Below are 25,601 nucleotides of genomic sequence, written 5' to 3' on the forward strand. Positions count from 1 at the left end.
ATTTTAAAATGGTTAAGGTGGTAAATTTTACGTAATGTATTCCTACTGTAATTTTTAGTTTATTTAAATTCCTTTTCAAATAAAGAAGTATTTAAAGTGTGATAATGGTATTACTGTACATATTTTAAAATAATCCATATCTTCTAAAGTTACATACTGAAATATTTATGAATGTACTCAGGTGATATATTTATTGTCTCCAGAATAACTGGGGGGAGCACAATAATATGGGGACAAAGTGGTTAAATGAAACAAAATTGGTGATGATTGCAGCTCAATGAGTTCATTATGCCATTCTCTCTACCTTAGCGTGTTGTTTAAAGTTTTTCACAATAAAAAGTTAAAATAACAATATACATCTAGGTTCTATCAATGCAAAGAGATAATTACAGAAAGTACTGTGAAATATTTATATAGGAAAGCTGTAAATCATGGTGACTTTAGGTGCAACTAGAGTTAAAATAACTTGTACCTAGGCAAGTGAAGAGGGAAAAAAATATTAAGAACCCCTCATGGTTATTATATGAAAAACAAAGCTGAGGGAGGAGGGGTAGTAGAGGTAACTGTTCCCACAAAGCATTCCTTTACTGAATTTTCAGAGGAAAAAAAAGAGAGAGAGAGAGAGATACTACACTGCACAGGTTTAACCCTGAACACTAAGGTGTTTCTCACGTTCATGGGAAAACCACCATTTTGAACCAATTTATCTATAAATTTACTAGCACCTTACGAATGTGTAGAAATGGCTTTGGTGTGCTCAGCCAGCTGTAATCGAATTTGTGTAATCTCGCCCTTCATCTTTCACATTAACACACAGATAGAATTAACACTAACATAAACAGACATATATTTCTGGGATCATGACTTAAAAATGATTTCAGGGACTTTCAACAAAACTGGCAAATGTGTTTCACATAATCTGATTTAAAATACAATCTATGAGCTGCTCCCCAAACAAAACAAAACAACACGCGGGCTACGTGCAGGTTTAAAGTCACTTGAGGACAGGCCCTTAGAAGGGAGAGCCAGTGGCATCGCACTTGTCATCTTGACACCCAACAGGCCCATGCAACTGATTTCTCATAGGAAATGTGCCAGAAACAGCTAAGACTCCAATAACGAAGAAAAACACACAGGTTTTAGATGTGAACTTCAAACAAAAGCCAGATACTCCAAATGCCTAAAATGATTTACCATGGAGCTGCTTACGTGAAACTCTACAGTGCTCCAGAGGAAACAGCAGATTTAACGATGGCTAATGAGCCACCCAAGTACCACAGAGAACCCAGTAAGTATTCCATAAATTAGTGAAGAAATACGTCATCCTTTGTGCTAGGTAAAGCCAAAACAAAAATCCTTATTCTTCCCAACATTCCCCGTTAACTGCTGAGAGGAGGAGGGGTAGGGAAGAGAGAGAGGGAAAAGAACGAGGAAAGGGAGGCTGGAGAAAGTGAGGTCATTTTCTGTCCCACAGTAAGAATTCAAAAAGACAGTTTAGGTAGAGGAAATCCTTCTCTTATCAACATACCGACAAGTCCATCTTTAATATAAATCATTTCCTAGCAATATTTTCACAGATAACTTATCTCATTCACTTATCCTGGTTCTAGTCAATTTTTAGTACTTTTTATTTCAGGCTGATTCATCTACAATTTCCCACCAAATTCTATGAGCTTTAATCAGTTTCTATAGCTTCCTGATTTACTGTTTAAAATAAAAATTTGATTAAGTAAAAATAACTCAAAGTTTTGATAATGCACTATATAAAATATTTTGTCATATAAAATATTGTTTAAGCAATTAATTCTTAAAAAAAACCAAAAAGTAAAAACTCATTCTATATATTGACCCCCCAAATAGTCATACCATTTAGATAAGGAATTACTTTTTGTAAGGGAGAATCATTCTGAATTCTAATTAACAGTGATGAGATCACTTAGAATACAGCCAGAATAAACATTAGAAATTTAATCCAATTCTGTCATCTAATTTTACAAGAGTACTCGCCAGTCATCCAAGACAGACTCAGCGAAGAGAGCAAAGCCCAACTCCCAGAGCCCAGTGGTCTTTCTGCTGCATTACACAGTCAACAGATTCTCATTCCACAGAGAAAGGATTCTAAATGATCTCTTTAAACAAATAACAATGGTTCTCCTGAAAATTATTCACTAAAAATGGGTAGAATTCTAGCCATTTAACTGCCCATTAACTATAAATATTAGGATAAAGGCAATTGGAGAATTTTATTAATAAGATGGACAAAAACACAAGAGCTATATAACTGAAGTTTAACAAGAAAATTTTATTCACAAAATATAGTGCACGTGTTAAAATACAAGATCATCATTATATAGTAATACTTTTCTTTTTTTATATCTACATAGTAATACTTTTCATTCTGAAAACATAGCCAAGATAATGGAAATCCTCAAAGAAGCAGTTTTGCTTTTTAAAAAAAAACACCACTAAATAATCAAACATTATTTTAAGTACCTTAAATTACATACTTTTAAAAACATTTCTTCCACTTGGGAACACATATGTGTATTGTCAAATTGCAAAAAACTTTCAAAATTCGTAACAGATTCTTAAGAACAAGAGAATAATAAAAAGATCAACTAAAACACTGACATTCGGAGTAGGAGGAATTCTTACCATTGGCAGTGCATTGATGTGGGGATGTACAACTGAATATCCAGTACCGCCAATCACAAGTTGCTGTTGCTGATGCTGAGAAAAAGGAAAGTAAAATATTCAGTGTGCCCTAAAACAAATTCAGTTTAAAAAATTTCCCACACCAAGTTCTACACGTATGAAATGCTGTTTATTCCCTTAAGGTCCCCATGAGTGAATCTCTTTCTCCCCCTAAGCAGCTGTTGTCATAAACAACAGCAGCACCTTGTCAGTGTGTAGTACGTGGTGGCACGGAATCTTTACAACATTCCTAAAAAGTTGACACGTGAACAAAATGAGACTCAAGAGGTGAATTTGCATAAAGGAGGCACTCATCCCCATTCCTCTCAACTCATGGAAATAACCCTGCAATAGGGTCCAGCACAGAAGGTCCATAGTTTATGATTATGAGCCATATGGTATAACTTGATATGCTACATATCCTGTTTAATAATAAATAGAAATACACAACTGGTTTTGAAAGTTTCAATCAAAACTTATTTAATTTTAAATTCTTCAGAGCTTATGCTTTACAGAGTTTACCCAGTCTTCTCCATTGCTGAGTCACAGCACATTATTTTCCAAGAACCTTTTGGTAAACAGACGAGTAGTTTTTCACACGTGCTGTCAGAGTGGTGACCCTCAGGTGGAACACTGACCAGTGCAGCCTGCACCGTGTGCCAGCACAGAGTGCACTTGTCTGTAGGACTACAAGCTGACGCCACAAAAAGCAATGTAGGAGCTTCTCCTCATACACCAAAAAGTGAATTAAGTCAGTAACACCAGGCAAGTACACTGAATAACTGCAGAAAGAATTTAATCCCTTGAAGTTTGCTCCCTTCTGATTTTATCTGTAATTGACTGGAACCCTCATTTGTGCTGACTGCCAACTCCAAGGCCACACTAAATAACTTCAACACAGCTACACAACTTCCAGGTAGGTGAGCTATAAGAAGACCTAAGAATTAAAATAATGTTTATTAAACACACCACACACTCAACTGAAATTATAGATGGTTGTATCAACATACAACATCTCACCAGCCTCTGGTGCTTCAAGACAGGTAAGTGAGCCCCAAGGCTTTTTGGTACAACACACTAGGTACTAAGTTGAAATTGAAATTGAAATTAAAAAGTTAAAATTAAATTGGTTTCTCCATTAGATGTTTTCCTAGTCAACTCATTTATCTATGCTCTGGCCATTGTGCAGTGAATTTATAAAGCATACCACACAGTTCTTAGGTTATAAAATGAATACCTGAATTTTAAAGATAAAATTATAAATCCTACAAAAGAATGGCAAAAGTCTAAGGTGATTTAAGATAACCCAACAGAATATACAGTAAAGCTATCTGTACTAAAGTAGCTCAAGTTGTCCGAAAAACAAAACCACGTGTGTCCTTAACATCTGTCTATTTATAATCTCACTTGCTCACCATCTTCTACACTGACCACCAACCATCCCTCTGTTCTCTACACTCTCTGGGTGCCATAACATTGCTCACTCCTCTGCCAGAAATGTCCTTCTACTATGGTTCTGCCCACAAACCTAGTCCACCTCTTCTTTCAAGATTTAGCCCAAATCATCTTCCTTCCTTGGTTATTCACCCACCATCTGAAGAGAGAAATACCAGCCTCCTTGACCACAACTTTGCAATGTCTTCTTCTCTCTTAACATGCCTACCACACTTCCTGAGACCAAGGACTGACCTGTTCATCTTGCTGTCCTATCACAAACTAAGAAGGGGGCCTTGAACATATATGGATCCTGAGATACATATGTTGATAAAATGTTATAATATCTGTATGTGTAGGAATACGTACATACATATTCAGAAACAAAACACAGTAGATATTGAATTACAGCACAAGTAAATTCTGTTGGTAAGAAAGAACTCAACAGTGGGTTTTTATTTTAAAAATGCTTAAGAAAGTCTGGCTATACCGATTATTTTAGTATCACTTCCAGGAAATGGCCAATAAGGTTGATGTTTTGCTATTTAAAAAAACTCAATGATAAGTCACATTATAAAATCGGTATAAAACTACCAACTACTTTGTGTACTACATAAACTAGACCCATGTGCTTCTTAGGATGAAACAAATGTTTGAGACTTTGGTTTTGTCCCCAAACAAAAAACTTTGCTTTTTGAATCTATACTTGAGAATATTTTACCTAAAATAAATAAAGGGTTAATTTTAGAATAGGCTTTCAGTATAGAAACAGACACTGCTAATTCAGCAGACATCTTAAATCTACCAACCACATAGACTTTTAAGATGCAAAAATCATATGAAAGAGTAAAACAGTAAATTCTGACCAATCTTCAAAAATACTACCCTGAAGTCTCCAGAGGTAAACTTATTTGATTTGCAAATTTCTTTTAAAAGCTAACGGATTCTGGGCCCTTTCCCTAGAAAAAGGTACAAACAAAAACATTTGCTTACAATTTAAAGTAGTGACATAATCTAATCTACAACCTAGTGGCCAGTAACAAAGTCAAGAATGTGTATCTGGTATCCGTAAGAAACAGAAGCTACAAATGAATTTTTCAAATTCAGAGAATTGAGGGAAATTATCTGAATAATTAAGAGACAAACATAACAATCCTATCATAATTAATCTGCTTAGAAAGATTTCTCTTAAATGCACTTCTGGGCAAAAGTCACAAATAAAGTTCAAATTAAATTCCTTAGCACAAGACTGAAAGCACAGTAAACAAAGGTGATTACCTCCGACTGGAACAATTTAACATGTTGATCGCCACATCACCCAAATCTGGGTGACAGTTATGTTTCCTCAAGGGCACCCGATCCACAGTGGGCGATCAACATGTTAAGGAATATATGTGTAAGTCAAAGCATTTCAACTGAACTTTCTTAACTTTGCCAGTTGCCTTCTTCAACATGGCAATATCATACCATACATTCATTAAAGCTCTAAAGCATTACATCCTATACTCTCCTCCCCCCATTCTCATCTCTCACAGAATCACAAACACACACATTATACTCCAGGCAGCTAGAAGATGAGGTGAGTGAAAAGGGGGAAGGAGCTGTGACAGAGGAGCCATCTTAAGAAAACTAATCCTGAGATCAGGCTCAAAGGCAGAATAGTCAGATCAAAAACAACTTTGCCATCACTGGCTCTGATTTTCACTGGCCTGTGTTAAGTGACTTGGAGAAAATGAATTTAAAAGTTGTGTGTTATGATCTAAAAGTTTCTAAAAATAAGATACACACGAGACCACAAACCCACATAAAGAACATTTAAACACGCACTGGTATCTAGGCATCCAATTATCACTTCAGTTGAATTTCACTGGCAGTATCACATGTGGTTGAATTTTATATTAAATTTATACCCTCAAAAGGCCCACTACTGTGCAGGAAAAGACCAAAACCTTACCAAGTATCTTAAAATTCGCCTGTCAGAGAGTAAGCAATCCAACTAAAAACAACAGCCTCTCTCATACAAAGCCACAGAGTTTTTAAAATTAAAATTTGGTTTGGGCAGTTTCAAGTGTTATTAAAAGTAAAATTTATTTTTTAGGCACTAACATACACTCATCAAAAGTTTCCAGATCACTCTCAATGGTAGAGAATCTACATATAAGAAAAGGATCAGAGTCAAACTTAAATTATGACACTAGAAAAGTGATATAAAAATGTGTGAATATACATTATGGTCAGTTACTTTAAAAAAGTTTTAGTACATCAATAATGTGTAATTATAATTTCTTCTTCCCTTCCAAAAAAACTGTTATTAAATTAACGGTGCAACTTATAACTTAAGATGTCCTAGAAACATGACTGATCTGACATTGTTTTTTTTAAGACAAAATTATAGTAGCGAAATCTTTTTTTTCTTTTTTTTAAGTAGTTTAGGAGGAAGAAACAAGTAAAAGGGTGGAAGAAGACAGCAGAAATAGCATAAAGACCTAAGAAATAATGGGATTAAAAAAAAAATCAAGCTTTCCCTATTTCAAATTTCCCAAAGATCACACAGGCAGGTACCCTGGCACTTAACAAGTTACGAGGAAAAAATTGACATAATTCCTTAATCTTATTAGGTTTCTTACTCTTCCCACGGGTTGAATATTTGATTCAAGATACCAAGAATTTGAATAGCTAATTAGGCTAAGACAACACAAAAATTTGCTGCTGAAGAATCCATTCCCAGTAGAAATGAGAATAGCTCTGCCAGGGATGTTGCGTCTTTGATTAAGTCTGTCCTACAGAAATTCCTTTCCAGTTCTAACTACACAGTGGGTCCTTCACTTGGATTTAATTGGTCTAGGGCAGAACCTGCACATCAGTTGAATTTCAAAGCTCCCCCAGGTGATTCCAATGGGAATTGAGAACCACTGAACTATGCGGCAGGAAAGGACAGAATGGGGAATTTTACTACAGTCTAATTATTAATCCATGGGGTTGGGAAGGGACAAAGAGGGATCACTTTTTTCAAATATTAGCACAGCAAAGTGAGTCGTTCTTTTGTTCCTAGAACTAGAGTGGGAAACATACTATATCGAATACATTAAAAGTTTTCTTAATTTGATTTTAAGATTAACAATAGGAAACAAAAGATAAACTGAATCCCTCTCCCCAAAAACGAATTAGAAAAGGAAGGACAATGATAATGAGTATGTCTTAGAAAGAGACCCAGACAGGCCAAAACACAGAGGAGTTACCATTTTTTTTAAAAAAGGCAGAAAAGGAGCATTGTTGACTACCTACATTTAGATAAAAAGACACATAAAGACCAAATGAGACAAGTTTTGTGTCACAAAATTATGAGCAGGTAAAAATTACAGAAAGGTACTTCTTCTGCTCACTCTGATGAAAACCCATTCCACCACACAGCAAGGACGTTACTACAGGGGAATATACTATGGGATTGTATGTGTGCCCTGTCCAATTCCCTCCACTTCAGCATTCAAGTGTCTGCTATCAGGGCCACCAATAACCTCGCCGGCACCTTTGTGCAAATTAGACTCCAGGAGGACAAATAAGGAAAAAAAAAAAAGAGAGAGAGAGAGAGAGAGAGAGAGAGAGAGAGAGAGAGAGAGAGAGAGAGAGAGAGAGAGAGAGAGAAGCCGTATTAGTTAGGAGCCTGGACTGTGGAACCACACAGCTCTGAAACTATGGTCAGACGGTCTAAGGCAAGTTATTTAACCTCTTGGTGCCTTAGTTTAGTTACCTGTAGAATAAACTATTTTGAGAGGTGACTAACTTAGTATTTCTAACATGCTAAACAGTGCCTGGCATAGAATTCAAATCATTTTAAAATAATAGATTTAAGTTAAAAGGAGGCCTTTCCTCTGAGAAGACAGAGTCCCAATACCAGGGAAATGCTTGGCGGGCAGTGTGGCCTGAATGCAGCACCTGTTTGTACCCCCAGTCCGTGAACTTCTGCACAGGACACCATCTTCATTCACAGTCTTCTGTACTCTACAGTGCAGCTGTGTCTTCTGTGAGTTGATGTAACAGCACTACTACATGCACATACAAGAAAGGTCATCACTGGAAAAGTTTTAATTTACAACAGATTTGGAGTGCACCTGAAAAGGAGAGTTGTCTTGACCAGCATGACTACAGAGTGACAATGAACACACCTGACCCCCTTACTAAAGCACAGCCTCTCAATCACACTTCAAAACTAAGTCTTCAACTTTTCAGTTTGTAATAGGAAGGAATACACTTAACTTTCTTTTTTATTAAGAATGTGCCAGCAGATAATTACAAAAATGAAAACTGTCACTCTGAAGTACTGTGGACAGAAAGAGAAAAAAGTACATTTATATTAAATTAGATCTTAGGTTCAAAATTTTTTAATGTTACATTTCTATCTACTACTGAAGGATTCAAAAGTGTCATTCTTGAGTGTCTTTACTTAAGATTATTTCCTTACAGATTTTCATATGAAAAAACTTAAACTGGTTGCTTCGACTTTATATTTTTTACATTGGTATAATCTAGACAGCACCAACAAATGTCCTTACAGTAAGTTAAAACAAATTGCTCATTTAGCTACCATGTTTCTATGAGAATGGCTATCAGAAATACACTCCTGTAAAAAATCAGGGCTATCCTGTCTTCTAACATAATTCATCCCCAGTATAAGGTAAAAATGAATGACATATTCATAATTCTAAAAAATGCCTAATTCTCATCTTACGTTGGTTTGCCAAACTGCTTTCAATTTAACCTTTTCACCAAGTTTAAAATGAGGCTTTTAAACCAGCAAATACACTAAGTTGTCTGCCTGATCCAGTTAGAACATACAAACAAGGAATAGGGACACACATACACTCACACACAGTCTCTCCAGGGATAGTGAAAAGAAAGACCACCTTTCTTAAAGAATTCATTTCATTTACTTCAATACAAAACACTGCTCCTCTCCCTGTCTACCACACAAGTTCTAATAAAGCACTGGACTGTATGAATACTACAACTGCTCCATCTTACTTCTCAGCTATTGTTATGCAATGGTCTAGAAGTTGGCAAACTATGGCCAGAAACTAAATATTTTGGGGTTTTGCAGTCCACTTGCTCTCTGTCACAACTACTCAATTCTGCTATTATGGTGCAAAGCAGCCACAGACAATATATACATGAACGGGCATTTCTGTTTCCACTAAAACTCTATTCCAATACACACACACAAAAGGGTTGCAGGCAATACTTTTTGGCCCTGATATAACTTCCAAGACCATCCAAAATTCTCCTGATGAAGAACGGAGCATAATGCTTTTGGGTTAAATAAAAATAAAAATAATTTTTAATCAAATAAAGTAACAGACCAAGTGAAAAAAATTATTCAAGCATTCTACACTAAAACTACATAACTATTCTATGGGAAGGAAAATTTCCAAATCATTCAAACATATTATATATAATATATATATGAACGAACTCTCTTGGAACTATATATAATAATGAAGTCTCATCAGAAAGGAAGAGTATTAAAGTATTAGAGTACAGTATTAAAACTTTGGTGTTTCTCTGCCATCCTCAGATGCTTGAAAGGCAGTGGAGGCAGAATGGAAAGAACAAGAGATTTCTACTCTTACTACTTAAACACTTAAGTGTTTCACATCATGCCCATTTAACCATGAGCAAGTCCTCAATGTCCGCATCTGTGAAATGAGGCTATTCTATAACACTACAATCTGCAGAGATGATATGAGCATTAAGATAGCTTCGCTGAAAGTACAAATATAGTTTAGATTATTGTAAGAAAAAAAAACTGATTTGAACAAGAGTGCACCAATCCTATCAAATCCCTAAAGATATTTTCATACAGAAATAATACTAGTAAATATTAGCTAATTATAACTACTTATATAGCTTTAAAGGGCAAAAAAGGGTTAAGAATACTATAATATTCAAAGAATAAAAATTTAGGTCCTAAGCAAAAAAACTGTTTATGACTTACCATGCAACTATAAAAATAGCAATGGGAAGTATTTAAAAAAAAAAAAAAAGACAAACAACAAAGAAAGAGAACAATGAAGGCATAGAAATAACAGAGTGGTCCTGGAAATGAACTCTCTTGGCTAGAGCAAATGGAAGCAAGAAAAATGTTGGCCAGAAGTTTTGCCAATACAAGCTAATGTTCACCAAGCAGTGGGTGAGAAGAAATATGAGTTATTATGCCTGTTTTAAAATAAGAGAAAATGAACTTGTAGTTTAGCTTTCTGACATGGCTAGTGACAACTGGATACCAAAATTCACTTCTTTAAGGTGAACTAAACTGTTACTGCTAAAGATGTTTTCACAGTTTCAACAATCCTAAATAATAATATAATCCACAGATAAATCTGGGAAGGAAACAAGTAAATTGTGTATTTGTAATTATTTTTAACAAGTTCATAAAACTATCTATAGACAGATTTATATTTAAACAATATGTCAATTTTCTTATCTTTTCCCAAGTCTCTAATATCAAAGTAACCAAAAACTCCATCAACAACAAAGGTTCTGCAAGCTATAAATGAACTCTCTCCATTAGTAATGCACTAGTCACTCCAGAAAAAGCAAACTGAGGAGAAAGCCAGATTCTCCTTCAGAAGACCAGGAAGCAATGTAATTTAAAACACGTTTATCTCTAAGCCAAGTTAAAGGGTAGGGTTTTTGTTTTTCAAATTAAGTGTAAGATTTATCCTGCAATAGACAACAGAAGTATGGTGAGAAAGGAAAAGAGAAGGAGAGGGGAGAAAGAAGGAGAAGAAAAGTGTTAATGCCTCTACCGGATACTGTTAATATTAAAGTTAGTCTATGACCAACATTGCAACAAAACTTACTAAAGTACTGCAGTAAATAAAGATCCTTGCCCTAACAAAGTTGAAATTCCAGCAGAATTTAAAATTTAGTGTTATGTAAAAGGTGGTAAATGCTATGAAAAAAGAAAAAGTCCAAGTCTGGTGAGGAGAATGAAAAATTTTCAGGGGGAAGGAAGTAGTTGGTGCTCTCAGACTGCAGGAGTAGGATGGTCAGAATGGCCTGTATTTCAGTTGAGAGCTGGTGAGATACTCCGGAAGTTACTGTATTTTCTGTGTTCTGAATTTGTCCAATCATGTATGAGACATGCCTTATCTTATGTGTCAGCTTATTAGTGTTGGAAACTGTACCTACATCCACATTCACAAAATAGGTCATTTATATTTCAATTACTCTAATTTTTTTCTCTGAAATGTAAGTTATTACCTACATCTCCCATGTATTATACAGTATAATTCCTAGGGTAGATATTAGGCATTATAAATGACAGGTTAATTTAAATATTTAGCATTATAATATTATGGAGGCCATCACAAAAGTTATTAAATGCAAAAAAGTAGATAAGCTAAATAAGAGGAACTGAGTAACTTGCCCAGGGTCTGTTCGGTCAAATTATTTTTCATACAAGCATTCTTACAAAGTTAACAGCTTTGAACTTTTCCAAGATGCAGGATACTGAAAAATAGAAACATGCCACCGAAATGGAATCCCTGGTCACTTAAGTCTTACTACAGTTTAGACAACAGACCCAATTTTTTAAATACCATCAAATGCTTACATTGTACCTAGTACTATATATAATTTCCCACCCATCATTACCTTAAAATACTCAATTAGTAAAAATAACCAAACACAACTGTGGATATAGACCAAAGTGTCCTCAAATGCTTAAGAATCCCTGGTCTTGTTCCCCTCCTCATCCCACTGTGTTCTTTAGTGAAACAATAATAAAGAGACAAGTGAGAGCAGTTTGTGAAAATGTATAAAGGTAGAACTATAAAGGCTGGCTTAGCTTTTTTCAATACCTTTAATTGTAAACTCCTGGAAAAAATGAAAATATCTCTATAACTTGTACGTATCATACATAAAACGTAATTCTAGATTCCAGTGACTCGGGGGTGGGGAGGCTGCAGGATCTGTGGAGGCAGGGTGGGCAACAAAGTCTTACCTCTTCCTCGTAAGAAGGAAAATAAGCCAGAAACGGTTTCAAGAAAATTTTGAGGAAGATATCTTCCTCACAAAAACAGAAATCTGTTGTGTGTGACTGTTCACTGGTCTCGATCTCAAGACTAATCAGATGGAAAGAACTACCCTGATGATTCAGACTTAATGGAATCACAGGACCTAAGCGGGCCACACCTGTAGGCTGTTTACTCAGAAGGACAGGAAAGCCTACAGAGGTAGCATCAGGCCAGAGGTGTCAGCAGAACATGCAATCCAGGAGCTACAGTCTGCGCTTCTCTTTACAGCACCACCACACGACTGCTGAGGTACAACGGGGCAAAACCCCACAGAAGGGTGTGGAAACCACCCTGGCTTAGGAACCCTAAGCTCCACAGAGTTATCATCTTTTGAGTCTCACAGGCAGAACTTCCAGGAGACACAACTCATCAAGGGATGTGCTCAGTTAAAAGAATGTACCACATCCTCCTACCCATACTCATCCACAAGCCCAATGTCACAAGCCAGCGACCACTTTGCCACACCCTACCCTGGCCAGTAATACTGCTGACATTCCACCTTTATGCGCCAAGTGAAACACAGCTAAAAGTTAAACCACAGTCATTTACCCATAGAAGGGGAAGGTTTGATGAACCCTTTCCTCACAACACAATTGAGTCCGCATCCCTATTCTGCCTCTAGGGTGTTAGTGGTCTTGGGCCTGTAACTTAAGTTTCTATAGGACTAATTCACTGCCTCTGTAACCAATGACTGGGCTGAATTCTGAAATCCTAAGGTCTTTTAAAAAATAAGAACTAGGCTCACCAAAAAAAAAAAAAAAAAAAAAGCCCTCAAATGAAAGAAGAATGCCCTGATTTCTGAGAAATAAAAGCAAGAGACATAAAATCAAACAAACCAAAAAATATCTTACAAATAGCACAGAACACTTGTTTTGATGATATAAAGGTTAAACAAAGTTAAAGAAAAGCAATCTAGTTCACAAAGAAATTGAAGCCCAGAGGTTCAGTGTTCTTAACACAAGTGACGACATAAATATTAAATCTGCACTGCTTGTGCATTTAGTATCATATAAATCTCATAACAAGCTTGTACAGCAGGTATTACTATCTCTGTTTCAGAAACAAGCTAACTGGGGCTCAAAAAAGTTACGAGACCAAAATCAGCACTAATAAGAGGCAGAGTTAGTGGACATCAGACACTAGGTTCAACTCAACCATTCTCCTTCTCTAGGTCTCCTGAGTCCCTTTTTCAAAGCCTTTGTTTCCAAAAAAAAGTTTTCTTACTCCAACATGACAAAGAATTTGTAAGGACAGTATCACTTAACTAAGAAGGAAGAGACCTATGTCCATATTCTTATTGCTGCAGGTAGGATGGAATCGGCCACCCCCAAGGGACAGTATAAGTCTTCTCACCAATAAATACGTTTTTGCCACCCACCTCTATCCAGCTTCCAAGTACTTTTGACCTAGAGTATTCCAAACAACTAACTAGTCCTTGAAATACTACGTGGCTTTAATAGTTAAAAACCTGATACATACAGAAATCAGGGACCTCATCTGATGAGAGGGTAAATTTATTTAATTTACATAATCAGTGTTCATAAGAGAGCATGCAATTTTAAAATGCATAATCCTCCTACTTACGGAAGTTTACCAAAAAGCCTTAAAAGGCACGAAAGTATTGTAGCCATTTCTGCATCAAGTACTGTGCTGCTTATGGCTTAATATTCATTATCCAAGTCAAAAGCCCAAAAGTCACACCTAACTGGTCCCTATCTTCGTCAGCCTTATCAATCATTAAAATCTGTTCTTCTTCCTAAATAAATGTCTCTACACTGCCTACTGGCCTCTTAGAATCCCACCATCCACATTCCTCAATCTCCTTTCTTTACAAGTTTAAGTATAACGCCCAAAATATTTTCAATAGGCATGCATCCCAGAGTTTATTATTGAATATCACTTGGTTATCTGGAAATTCAGCTTTTTAAAAATTCTGAAGTGAGAGAGGGAACAATTGGTCTCTTTGTTGGGTCACTGCTTAATTAGCCATTATTCGCGTAACAACTGTTAGTTGTCTTCAGCCTCCTTGCTAACATGATCCCAGTTTTGTTCAAAGCAGCAACATGTCCAGATAAATATTTTCTCACTCAGCCTTTCTTGTAGCCAGAGGTAGCCACATGATACAGTCTGGCTAGTAAGATACAAGCAGAAATGGGCAAGGGAGGAGGCTAGGATAGTTTCTGCTTTCCTGAAAACAGACAACAGATGTAGCACTTCCTTCCGCTTGAACAGGATGCCTCCTGCAGCAGCAGCCATTTTTTAATCAATGAGCCTGATGGACAATGGAATAAAAAAATAGCAACTCTTCCCTCTATATTTTTAAAATTTGTTTACAATAGTTACTTGAAACCAACTGGACTTCATTCTCCCCCTAGATGGCCCCACAGCATTTCAAACTTTCTATGCATAAACTTACCTCATGTCCCACCCCAAACTTTTTCCTCTTCCTACGTTTTCTACCTCTGTGTGTGGCTCTGTCCTCCCAGTTACCCAAGCCAGAAATATGGCTCTTTCTCTTCCCTCATCTCCTACAGCTACTCGATCAACAAAAACCATTACTCTCTTATCTCTAGGGTGTTACTTCACAAGTAAGTTTTTAGTTCCCTAAATCTCCCATACCCTCAGGATTTTGGATATGCTGTATCCCCTAGATAAATTTTAGATCACCTACATCCCACCTAGCTTACCACCACTATGGGTGGATATTTATTTTAGATGCCTATCTCCTTTCACTAGAAGGCATGCATTCTGAAAGATGCCTCGAACAAAGCATGGCAAATACGTTAAAATGTACCCCTCTCACAACGGGGCTAGCGGTTAAAATGAAGACCTTATCTGCACAAGTACCATGAAAATCAATGACAATAGCATCGATGGATTGTTGTTCACTCCCTCACAAATCAACTGCAGGAAGAACGAAGACAAATGGTAGTCTAACGCAAACCATAGCTGAAATTCAGAATCCTGGAAGTGTAATTTTTGTTCCAAGGGTATTATAGAATAAGAACTATGACTATTTATTTAAAACCATACTTAGCTCTGAAATACTGTACTACCCAAACATATTATCATAACTATCACATCTTAGTAACACATTTTAAAAGCATTTCATTGCAGTGCCACTCTGTTACAAAGACAAATGCAAGTTTAAAACTATAATGGCTGCTCTTTAAACACATTTCCTAGTTTTGCTCTTTTTAGGATCTGTGGTTTGATTTTGACCCTGTTGATTACTTTAGGCCAGATGAGAGGAATTGGGAAGGTAAAGGAGAACTCCATGTATTTATACACAAATTATCAACAGCCTGAAGTTAATTCACTGACAAAGGTTGAAGGTTTGCTATTTTTCTTTCCACTGTTCTACAGACAAAAACTGGACAGACTACTCCAAGAAATCAGACAGCTTAGAACAGGCAGGGACTCTTTTCATCACCAGTTTCTAATCTCAAGATCCTGGAAAGAAAGACAAGACAGACAGACAAACTTGCTCTACTGGTATTCTAACAGTGGAGGAAACAAAATATGAAAGAATATGGCTGTCCCTCACATGCTTACTATAATGAAGCTGTCCATGCATCTTCTAATCTTCTAGGTTTATTCATGCCTACTATGAAATTCTACCCATATCTCAAACCTATCACTTTTATTTCTTGCTTTCCCCTTTCCTAATAATTTTAATACTTAATGTCCTTGTTCTTTTCTAACCATACCAAATCCCCTACTCCTTCCCAGATGCATATAATCCTATACCAAGCCATTTCTTTACAATATACAATTGTAAAAACAAATGTCTAGCTCTTTACCATTATTCAGTTGTATTAGTGCATTCACTTATTCAATAAATATTTATACTGCCTTCTGTTTCACAGCTTCATCCATTCTTTGCCCAATTTTTGGAATAAAAGGAAAAGAAACTACAATAGAAACAGAACCTCAAAAATACTGTGACTCTACCACTTACTGAACATGACATACTTGGCCAGGTATTCAACCTCCCTAAACCCGTCTTCTCATCTGTAAGACAAGGATTTCAACACGACCTACAGAGGGGTGTTGTTATGAGAACTGAAAGAGATAATGTGTATCAAGCATGTAACAGTACATGCGATATAAAAAGCACTTAGTTAACGATAGCCATTGTTATTTTACTAGATTCTGCATGTGATGGAACACACTGAGCTGTCCTTTAATAGAACCAGAAATTTGCTGAAATAAACTACCAATCAACAAACTCAGTCTAAATATCCAGGAAGCTTTAGTGTTTTCATAAATGTTATGCACAGTTTCTTTGATAAAAACAAAAATTGACTTTGTTTTTTATAAACAGACTGCTATTGGCATTCTGAAAATGGGATATCATTTCTGGATTAAATATTGGATATAAAATAAGAGATAAAAAAGAGGATTACCAAATAGGGAAGTAGGGGTGGGTCAAGATTTTGGCCCCTAAGGAATAATAGTCTTTAAATTAACATCACAATCATCTATAATGGGTACTGGATTAATCAAATGTCTATGTTTTAAAGAAGTATCATTCTAATATTATTATTCCTATTCCTTGGCTTCCAAATAGTAGCTGAGAAGCAATGCAACTACTGCCTAAAACAGCAACACTGAATTCCTGGCAATTATAACTTTCAGTGATTGCAAATAATGGATAAGTTTAATAATGCTTCCATTAAGCCTTCTCCATAATTATAACAGTATTTAGAAATTATTCTGATTTTGAATGTCATGTAGATTACTAAATTATCTGTGTAGTATGAAATTATTTTCTTTCTAGACACAACATCAAAATAATTTACAAACATGAGTAGGAAACAACTTGTAGTTTCCCATACCAAGAAGTTACTATAGGCAGTGAAAGCTCTCAGTTCTCCCTGATGTCTGCTACCCTGGACAACTTAATGTGCTCTATAAATTCTATTAATATGCATCTTCTCTAGTATAGTAATAAAGATGTAAATGGTCTGATTCAGTCTAACTTCAAATAACACTAGTAAGTGACTAATTTTCTAATGTGAAAGAAGTCAGCAAATCCCACTTGGAGCTCTAATAAATTCTGCTTAATTCCTTTGTCAATGATTAGGAGAAATATAAAGTAAAACTAGGTATATTTCATTGAAAGGGCAAAAAAGCTGAAGAACAGAAGGGTTCAGTATAAAGTGAATGTCAACCAGGAACAAAATAAACATTCTGACCCCATCAATTTGCTTTTTTTATACCATGCAAGGTAGTAAACAGTTAGAAAAAAGGAGTCTAGGACCAATGGCCTTTTTATACATTTCTTAATAGTATATAAATTTTGACTTTTTTTTTTCCTTTTCCTCACTTATCTTATCCATTGTTCTTGGCCAGAAATTCAGGACATAGTTGCAGAATGCTCATGCCATGACTACCATTAAGCCATATTCTAAGAAACTAGTTCCATTCCAAGCCAATATAAAAATACCTGTTCTTTCACTTGATTTCTTCAAACTCTCAAATGTTCTTAACATTCATTCATTTATTTATTCAGAGCCTATTTAAGAACCACGGATATTACATTGTAAAGGGTGAAAGAATGGTCTAGTTATAGAACCATACTACACATGCAAAAATAAACTTCCAGACTGCTTTAAACTCCAAGTCCCGAGGGAATTCACTGAATGGAGAATGACTTAGTGGACACTGGATCTCCCTGAAGTCCAACTCTACTTAAATATGTATTCCTAGTCTAAGGTTAAGTCTACAAGGAGGACACAGAGAAATACAGATGTATGCTCAAGGTATATCTAGAATGACATTACCACTAATTTGTATTGAGAAATAACAGGAAAAGAAAATATATATATATATATACACACACACACACATATGCATATATATATATGTATATATATATCCCCAATTCCTGGCACAGAGTTCCTTGTAATTTCCTAATGATAAGAACATTACTTGGTCTTTTTGGTCTACTATTTGGTCTTTGACCTTGGTTTCTGACAGAGGTCCTAAACTGGACCTCTTGAAGTGCAGGAAATTTGCTAGGTGATAGAAGTGTCTTTGGTTCCAATGAGGAGACTCCTAGTGGGCTCCTGGATAACTTCAGGATGGGGCTGGTCATCAAAAGGACCATGCCATAATTAGACGCTTGGAACTTTCCACTCCACCCGGTCATCCTCCAGGAAGGACAGAGACTAGTGACTACACCTGCATAATGAAGCCTCCATAAAATCCCCAAAAGTATGGGATTCAGAGAGCTTCTGGATCACTGAACACATGGAGATACTAGGAAGGTGATGCACCTGGGAGAGGGCTCTGCACCTCTTCCCCCATGTCTTGCCCTGTGCATCTCTTTCAGCTGGATGTTCATCTGTATCCTTTGTCATATCCTTTTATAATAAACTGGTAAATGTAAGTACATAGTTCCCTGAGTTCTTTGAGCCATTCTAGCAAATTATCAAACCCAAGAATGGGGTCATGGGAACCCTGATATAAAGCCAGTTGGTCAGAAGCGACAATCCAGGACTTGTGTACAGTGTCTGAAATGTGGGGAGTCTTTTGGGACTGACCACTCAACCTGTGGGATGCTACTCCAGGTGGATAATGTCAGAACTGAACTAAACTGTAGAACACTCAGCTGGTGTTGCAGAAAATTGGCATGGAAAAAGCCACCACACATTTGGTGATCAGCAGTGTCAGAAGTATTGTGTGTGTAAGGAAAGGAAAACAGTAATCTTTCAAAACAGTACAGTTTCCAGTATTTCTGCTGCCTGATAAACCTCTTATCACATTCTCATATTTTCTTTATGTCCATCTACAACAATTTCCTCTCCCCAGGCACTATTCAGAGAACACATATTTCACTAAGACATTATCAAGGACACTTCATTTAAAATTGAAGACAAAAAAAACTGTGTCTAAAGCTCACAGATCAAGACAGACATAAAGAAACATAATAGTAACCACCAGAAGAACTAAAACACAAATTCTTACCATTGTTGTCTCCTGAGGATAGGGCTAGTAAAGGAGTCTCATTTTTTTTTTTTTATTATATGCATTCATTACTTTTGTGGTATTCAAAAGAAGTACTGAAAATTCTAATTTCCTAGGTCACCAAAGCCAGGAAATAAAACTTCCTTTATGCGAAAAACAAAGATTAACTACACATGTCTTTTGTATACCCCCATCACTGCTAATCTGGTAATTTAACAAGATTTAATATAATTTTTAGGTAGAAAGTTTTTAAGTATGGGGTTTTACCAAATAAGATTTAAATTTCAGAAAATCTCTAGTATAAAATCTACTTCCAAATTGCCAGCTTTACTCTGTTAAAGGATGTTAAGTGTCCTTTCCAATTAAGGCTAAAATCTGGCCATGGTATTTTTATCCAAAGGGTTCCTAGACAAAATTGAAATGTGACTTATCATACTCTCCTTTCAGTGATCAAAGCAAAGCCCATAAACAAAGGGTAGGAGAATAGGAGTAAGTAGAAAGGCTTTAGGAAAACTTTAAAAGAATCCATTTGTGAATTCTCTCATTTAGTGGGCTTAATTCACAATGAATAATTATTAGGATTAACTGCATGTTATACTGTGAAATAATGTATTTCTTCACTCATTTGACTACTATGTATTGACTGCCTACTATATACCAGGCATCATCTCAGATGCTAAGAACAGAGCACTGAAGGAAACGCCTTGAAGTTTATATTCTAGTTGGGGAGGAGAGTCAAACAAAATGAGTACATAATATATGGGGACTGTCTTGTCTCAATTTCTCAACCTAACTTTTATAAAACCAAAAGATACTTAAGTTTTAGCACAGTAACCTTTCAGGTTCATTGACTGCAAACACAATGAAGCAACTCTAAGAAACAGGATTTACTAAAAGCAGTAGCTCAGAAAACCTAAATAGTCAGGTTTTAAAATAAAGAAACCACAGCAGTTCTATGGCATATCCCTATTCTACCCAATGAAGTTTGTTCCTGGAAACTATTTCAACAACTTGTGGTCAAATATGGTCCCAGCTTTCTTATTTTTCCAAAGAATGGCTGGATTCACGCATAATTAGGACTTCTATTGATTGTATCTATAGGCAGGTAAATAGGTGGAAAGAAGGTTATCGATCCTGAGGCAGAAAGATCTACAATGGATAATTATTTGTATACCATTTTTCTTTCTTTGCTGCCACATGGTAAGATGGCTGAAATCTGCTCTATTCAAGACAATGGTCACACACGGCATGGTGATACGTGGCAGGTCTAGATCCTGGTCTAGGCAGCAGCATCAGCTACCAACTTTGGGGATCGCTTCAGTTTACACCTCCACAACCATTTATTGTTCCTGCAAGGTCAACAGCCATTCTTGGTGGCTAGGTCTGCAGAAGCTCCAGAATCAACTGTCATGCAGAAACATTCCAAAGAACCCTTAGGCCTATATATATATATATATATATATATATATAGAATCACTGGCCTATATTTCAACCTCATCCATTTTCTTTAAGGTCATTTTACTGCAGTGTTGTCATTGCCCTTTCCTTCCACCAAATTTTGCTATTTCTTACACAAAACTTCTGAAAGAAGAGAGTTGAGGTATCCTCCTCAACAGAGACTCCCTAAGCAATCCACAAACCATCATCCCAAAATCCTGTATAAAGTGAATCTAGTTATATTCCAATATATGTCTCACCAAGCTTTATTTAAATAACTAAGAGGGCCATTTTCCTACTCCATCCACAACTCTAAATGCCACACTATCTAAAGATCCTACTTACAGAGCCTAGAATTGATAACCTTAATTTCTCATTACCTTCCAGTACACATACCTTCTTAACCTGTGATACAATAGGTGCATTTCTAATGGTGCCTTCTTTAATTTAGTATGCTTGTTTTAAAAGCTTTCTTTTTCCTTCTCCTTCTATTCAGAGCCTACCCATTTTTCAAGATCCAGCTCAACTTCTTCCTGCCAAAAGCCTTTCCTTACTACGTCAACCTATTAGTGATGTTTCTCCTCTCTGAAGAAGTCTGGTAATGCACAGGTCATTTTATAGGGCTGAAAAGCACGGTCCAGACAGTTAAGTAACTTACCCCAATTCAAACTAGCCAATGACAATGGCTGGGCTATATCCAGATCTTCGAACTCAAACTCCAAGGTTTATCTGTTCTTTCAATCTCCTCATTCTAATATTATTTCCTACACTAATCTGACCATATCCCCTCACACCTAAAATTTTTCAAAGGAGTCTCCACATGTAGATATTTTATCCAAAGTCAACCCATCCTTCAGATCACGAGTCAAATGCAATCTTCTCCATTCAAGTTTCTTTTTAACAGTTCTAAATAACTCATATTGATTTCTCCCTTTTCCAAACTTGCTGTATTTTAATCAATATCACACAAAAGAGCATCTTTCTACTTTGCATGTGTTACCTCATTCAGTCCCCCAAATAACCTGAAAAGGCAGGAATATATTAGCCATATTTTACAAATGGCCCTAAGATATTAAATAATTTGCTTACATTCGAATAATTATTCACAATAGTTACTCCACAAAGAACCTGCTATTTAAAACTATGTCACCATTTCCAAAGTCTATTCTCTTTAAATATAGCCTACTGCAATTCATCTTTTCTTTTCACCACATACATACATACATAGTGGAAACTATGTAGAGATAATGGGTAAGCTATTCTTTCTTTATAACTAGAACTCGGACTCACTCTTGATTTTTGGTCCAGAATTCTTTCAATTATAACTTAGAGCTTGTTTGTTATAGAATTCCATCCTTTTCAATCCTTCAAAACTGCAGTTAACATAATCTGAACCTGTTCCTGAGGAAGTAAACAAACCCAAACTGAGAAACATTCTTCAAAACTGTCAGTCAGTGTAATAAAACACAAAGACATTCTAAGAACTATGCCAGATTAAAGATTATTCAATGTGTGATCTTGGTACAGATCCTAGATCAGGGCAAAATAATTATTAGCAAGATCATTGGGACAACTGCCAAAATCTGAATATGAAATACATTAAATAATGGTATTATATCAATACTGCATCAATGTTAAATATCCCTAAATTTGATCACTGAATTGAGGTTATACAAGAAAACATCCTTGTTCTTAAGAGATATTCTAGTGCACTTGAAGACAAGATCTCTTAACTTGAAACGTTAGAACCTAAAATACTGCAAGTCCACCAACAGTGAAGCCACATTGTTGGAAATTCAATTTTGCTGGGCTAGCTTTCATAGAGCTATTACAGTCAAGTTTGAGGAAAAGCAGAGCTCTTCGATCAATGGCTCCTGTCTAACAGAGCTAAATAAGGCTGTTGAAATGAGCAACAAGTTCTTTAAATAAGTAGTGCTAGCTGTGAATCAAAGGACAGATCATTCAATACATGCAGAAAGAACTGGTGGTCCACTATCAGCCTTTTCAAGCTTACATACAAATACCAAATAATTAGCATCCACAATGTCTTCATCTTCCAGTTCCAACAGCATTTTTTAAACTGCAATACAGCTAATTCTATTTGAATGTAGGGTATTCTTTAATACAGTGAATCCCTCTGTAAAAAAATGAACAGAGCTGCATGTAAAACATTAAACGCAAAAGTCCACCATAGGAAAACATGTTGTGCAATATTTCCTTCACATTCTATCCTGTACTGCACATACACATCTTATATCTATTAACTGAGGAGAAGTGAAGGCTTTTACTAACTTCTAGTGGGATCATGGAGAAAGACGTGCAAACAGTAGCAGTCTTTAGGTGGTCCCTTCAAAAACAGACAAAGGAGAGGGGAAGATACAGCTCAAGCACCAGAGCATGTGCTTAGTATGCACAAGATCCTGGGTTCAATCCCCAGTACCTCCTCTAAAAATAAATAAATAAATAAATCTAATTACCTCCCCTCCACCGACTAAAAAAAAAAAAGAAAAAGAAAAAAATTTTTGAAAACTTAAAAAAAAGGCAAATGAAAAGAAAATCTGGACAGTCTATTTGAAATAGGTTTTTTTTTTAATGTGTAGTAACTTCAGGGGAAAATTCATATACAAGAACAGTATTTTTATTTTCTTAAGCATAAAAGAATACACATAACAGCAAAAATTTTTAATTTAAGTCTTAAAAATTAACAGTTGTATGAAGACATCTCCACTTCTCCACTTTAATCAATTTGCACCAACTGCTCCAATGAGGCATAGCTATACTAACGTCACAGAAAGAAAGCTTTTGTTTTAAGCTACTTGTTCTCAGCCAATCCAGGTTATGCTCAAAGTGAAATTTTGGAATAGTCTTTAAAATAAGGAAAGCCTATAAAACTGAGCAAACAAGATAAGTGTTTAAAACATGTAACAGGCTAAGCACAAAAGTTTTTTTTTTCTATTTTAAAGATCATCCCAAAATCTTCAAAGAAAGACATCTAATTTTCTCATGTTCCCAATTCTGTATTTTGAGCAATATAGTTTTAGAGTCTTATCACTAAAAGGTTCTTAAGTCATTCTGCCTAAAGACCAGGTATTTAAGTTCATTTGCCTCCATCACCTTATATAATGATAAGGTTTCTTTCAAACCTTAAAACATGATTCAAATACACCTATCACAAAAGTAGAAATACGCATTAGTACATTTTCTGCTTTTAACTGCTCTTCTAATGGATCGTTTATAAAGTAAGAGCATAATTTCTTGAATCAGGAAAGGTAACATGTAGATAACAATGAAATCCCATTTACACTATCACAAAATTTACATTTTCCTGAAATCTTTGCAAGCTATCTTCAATCCAAGATTGAGAAATCACAACCATGCACAAATGTGATGTTAGATTAATACTTTAATTTTCAGTTCTCACCAACATTCCCTCTTGCTACAGTGCCTCATCCCCACTGTTCATTGTGTTTTCCAACACAGAGATGCCCCCCTCAAAAAGAACTAGCTTAAGCAATGAGACCAGTTTTCAAGACAATGCATAATAATGTCAGCTAATCAAAAACTGAAGGACGGGATTTCCATCATTTAATCCTTCAAGAAAAGAACCCCCTATTTTCACTCACTCTCATTTTGCTACTTGACAGAAGTCTTGAAAAGGATGAACCCTGAAGAAAAACCCCTTCATAAAAATGAAAGCAAACTAGAACAGGAAAGTGGAAAGCCTTCGACAACCTTTGTTCCATGCAGAAATCCACTTCGTAAGTTTAATGACAAAATGATTCAACCTCTGCTTGAGTTCCTTCAATGATGAGTGCTTTCATGTAAGGGTGACCATTGTACTAAATTATCAGACAGCTCTAATTGTTTCAAAGTTCTTTCTTCTCCAGGACGCAAATGTGTCTTCCCGTAACTTCTACTCAGGGCCTTTGGAAATCGCAAAACAAGCTTAACTCTGCTCCAAATGAACATTTTCAGGCACTGGAAGGACTTTCTCCCAGTCTCATTCCCAAGTGCGCAATTTCCTATTTTAAAAATTTGTGACATAACAATTATAAAAGCTGCTCCAGCTTGTGTCCTTCTAAAAATATGACTCCTAAGATGGAACACAGTACTTTTTCCTCATAGCATTTTTTTCTTCAATGCTTAGTAAATTTATTCTTATTTTAGACAATGGGGTGGGAGTAGTCAGTAAAACTCAAAATCTCTTCAACTGCTAGTAAGAACTACAAAGTACAGATAAAAATTCACAAAAATCTGTCACTGTAACAAATGGGTGCTGGGACAACTGGACAGCCACATGCAAAAGAATGAAGTTGGAACCGTACTTCATACCATATAAAAAATTAGTTCAAAATGGATCAAAGACCTAAGTGACTTGAGATTTAAGCAATGGTTTCTTAAGAATATGATACCTAAAGAACAAGCAACAGAAGAAGAAAAAAGAAGATAAATCGCCATCATGAAAATTTAAAACTTTGCTTTAAAGGACACCACTTAGAAAAAAGAAAAGATAGCCTACAGAATGGAAGAAAATGTTTGCAAGACAAACGATAAGGGACTTGTGTCTAGAATATATAAAGAAATATTACAACTCAATAATAAAAAGGCAAGCAACCCAATTTAAAAATAGGTAAAGTATCTGAATAGATATTCCACCCAAGAAGATATACAAATAGCTAACAAGCATATGAAAATGTGTTCAACATCATTAATAATCAGGAAAATGCAAACCAAAATCATGAGATACCACCTTATACCCATTAGGATGGCCATCAACAAATAATGGTTGAGGATGCAGAGAAATAATAACTCTCATACGCTGTTGGTGGGAACGTAAAGTACAGCCACTTTGGAAAATTCTGGCAGTCCTTCAATTGTTAGAATTTCATTAGAAATAATGAGTTATTAGAAAATTTTAAGAAATTATTTAGTGTGAAACTGACAGGTGTCATTAAAAGATTTCATAAAAATGAAAACTTTATCAAC

The 25,601-nt window shown here is 35.8% G+C and overlaps 1 protein-coding gene across 7 annotated transcripts in view; it reads right to left on the reverse strand.

The window, feature by feature from the left end:
- The window catches only part of TBL1XR1 (TBL1X/Y related 1), a 155,573-nt gene that overhangs the window by 76,787 nt on the left and 53,185 nt on the right, over positions 1-25,601 (reverse strand). For 6 of the 7 annotated variants that reach the window (XM_031451376.2, XM_031451400.2, XM_064492896.1 and 3 more), the window contains exon 2: positions 2,656-2,730. The gene's annotated coding sequence lies outside the window, so the exon portion shown is untranslated. Of the gene's footprint in view, positions 1-2,655; positions 2,731-8,061; positions 8,490-25,601 lie in introns of those variants that run through there. The other variant, XM_064492893.1, reaches the window with a different exon arrangement.

This window comes from Camelus dromedarius, chromosome 2 (assembly GCF_036321535.1).
Source record: "Camelus dromedarius isolate mCamDro1 chromosome 2, mCamDro1.pat, whole genome shotgun sequence".
NCBI classification, from domain to species: Eukaryota; Metazoa; Chordata; class Mammalia; order Artiodactyla; family Camelidae; genus Camelus; species Camelus dromedarius.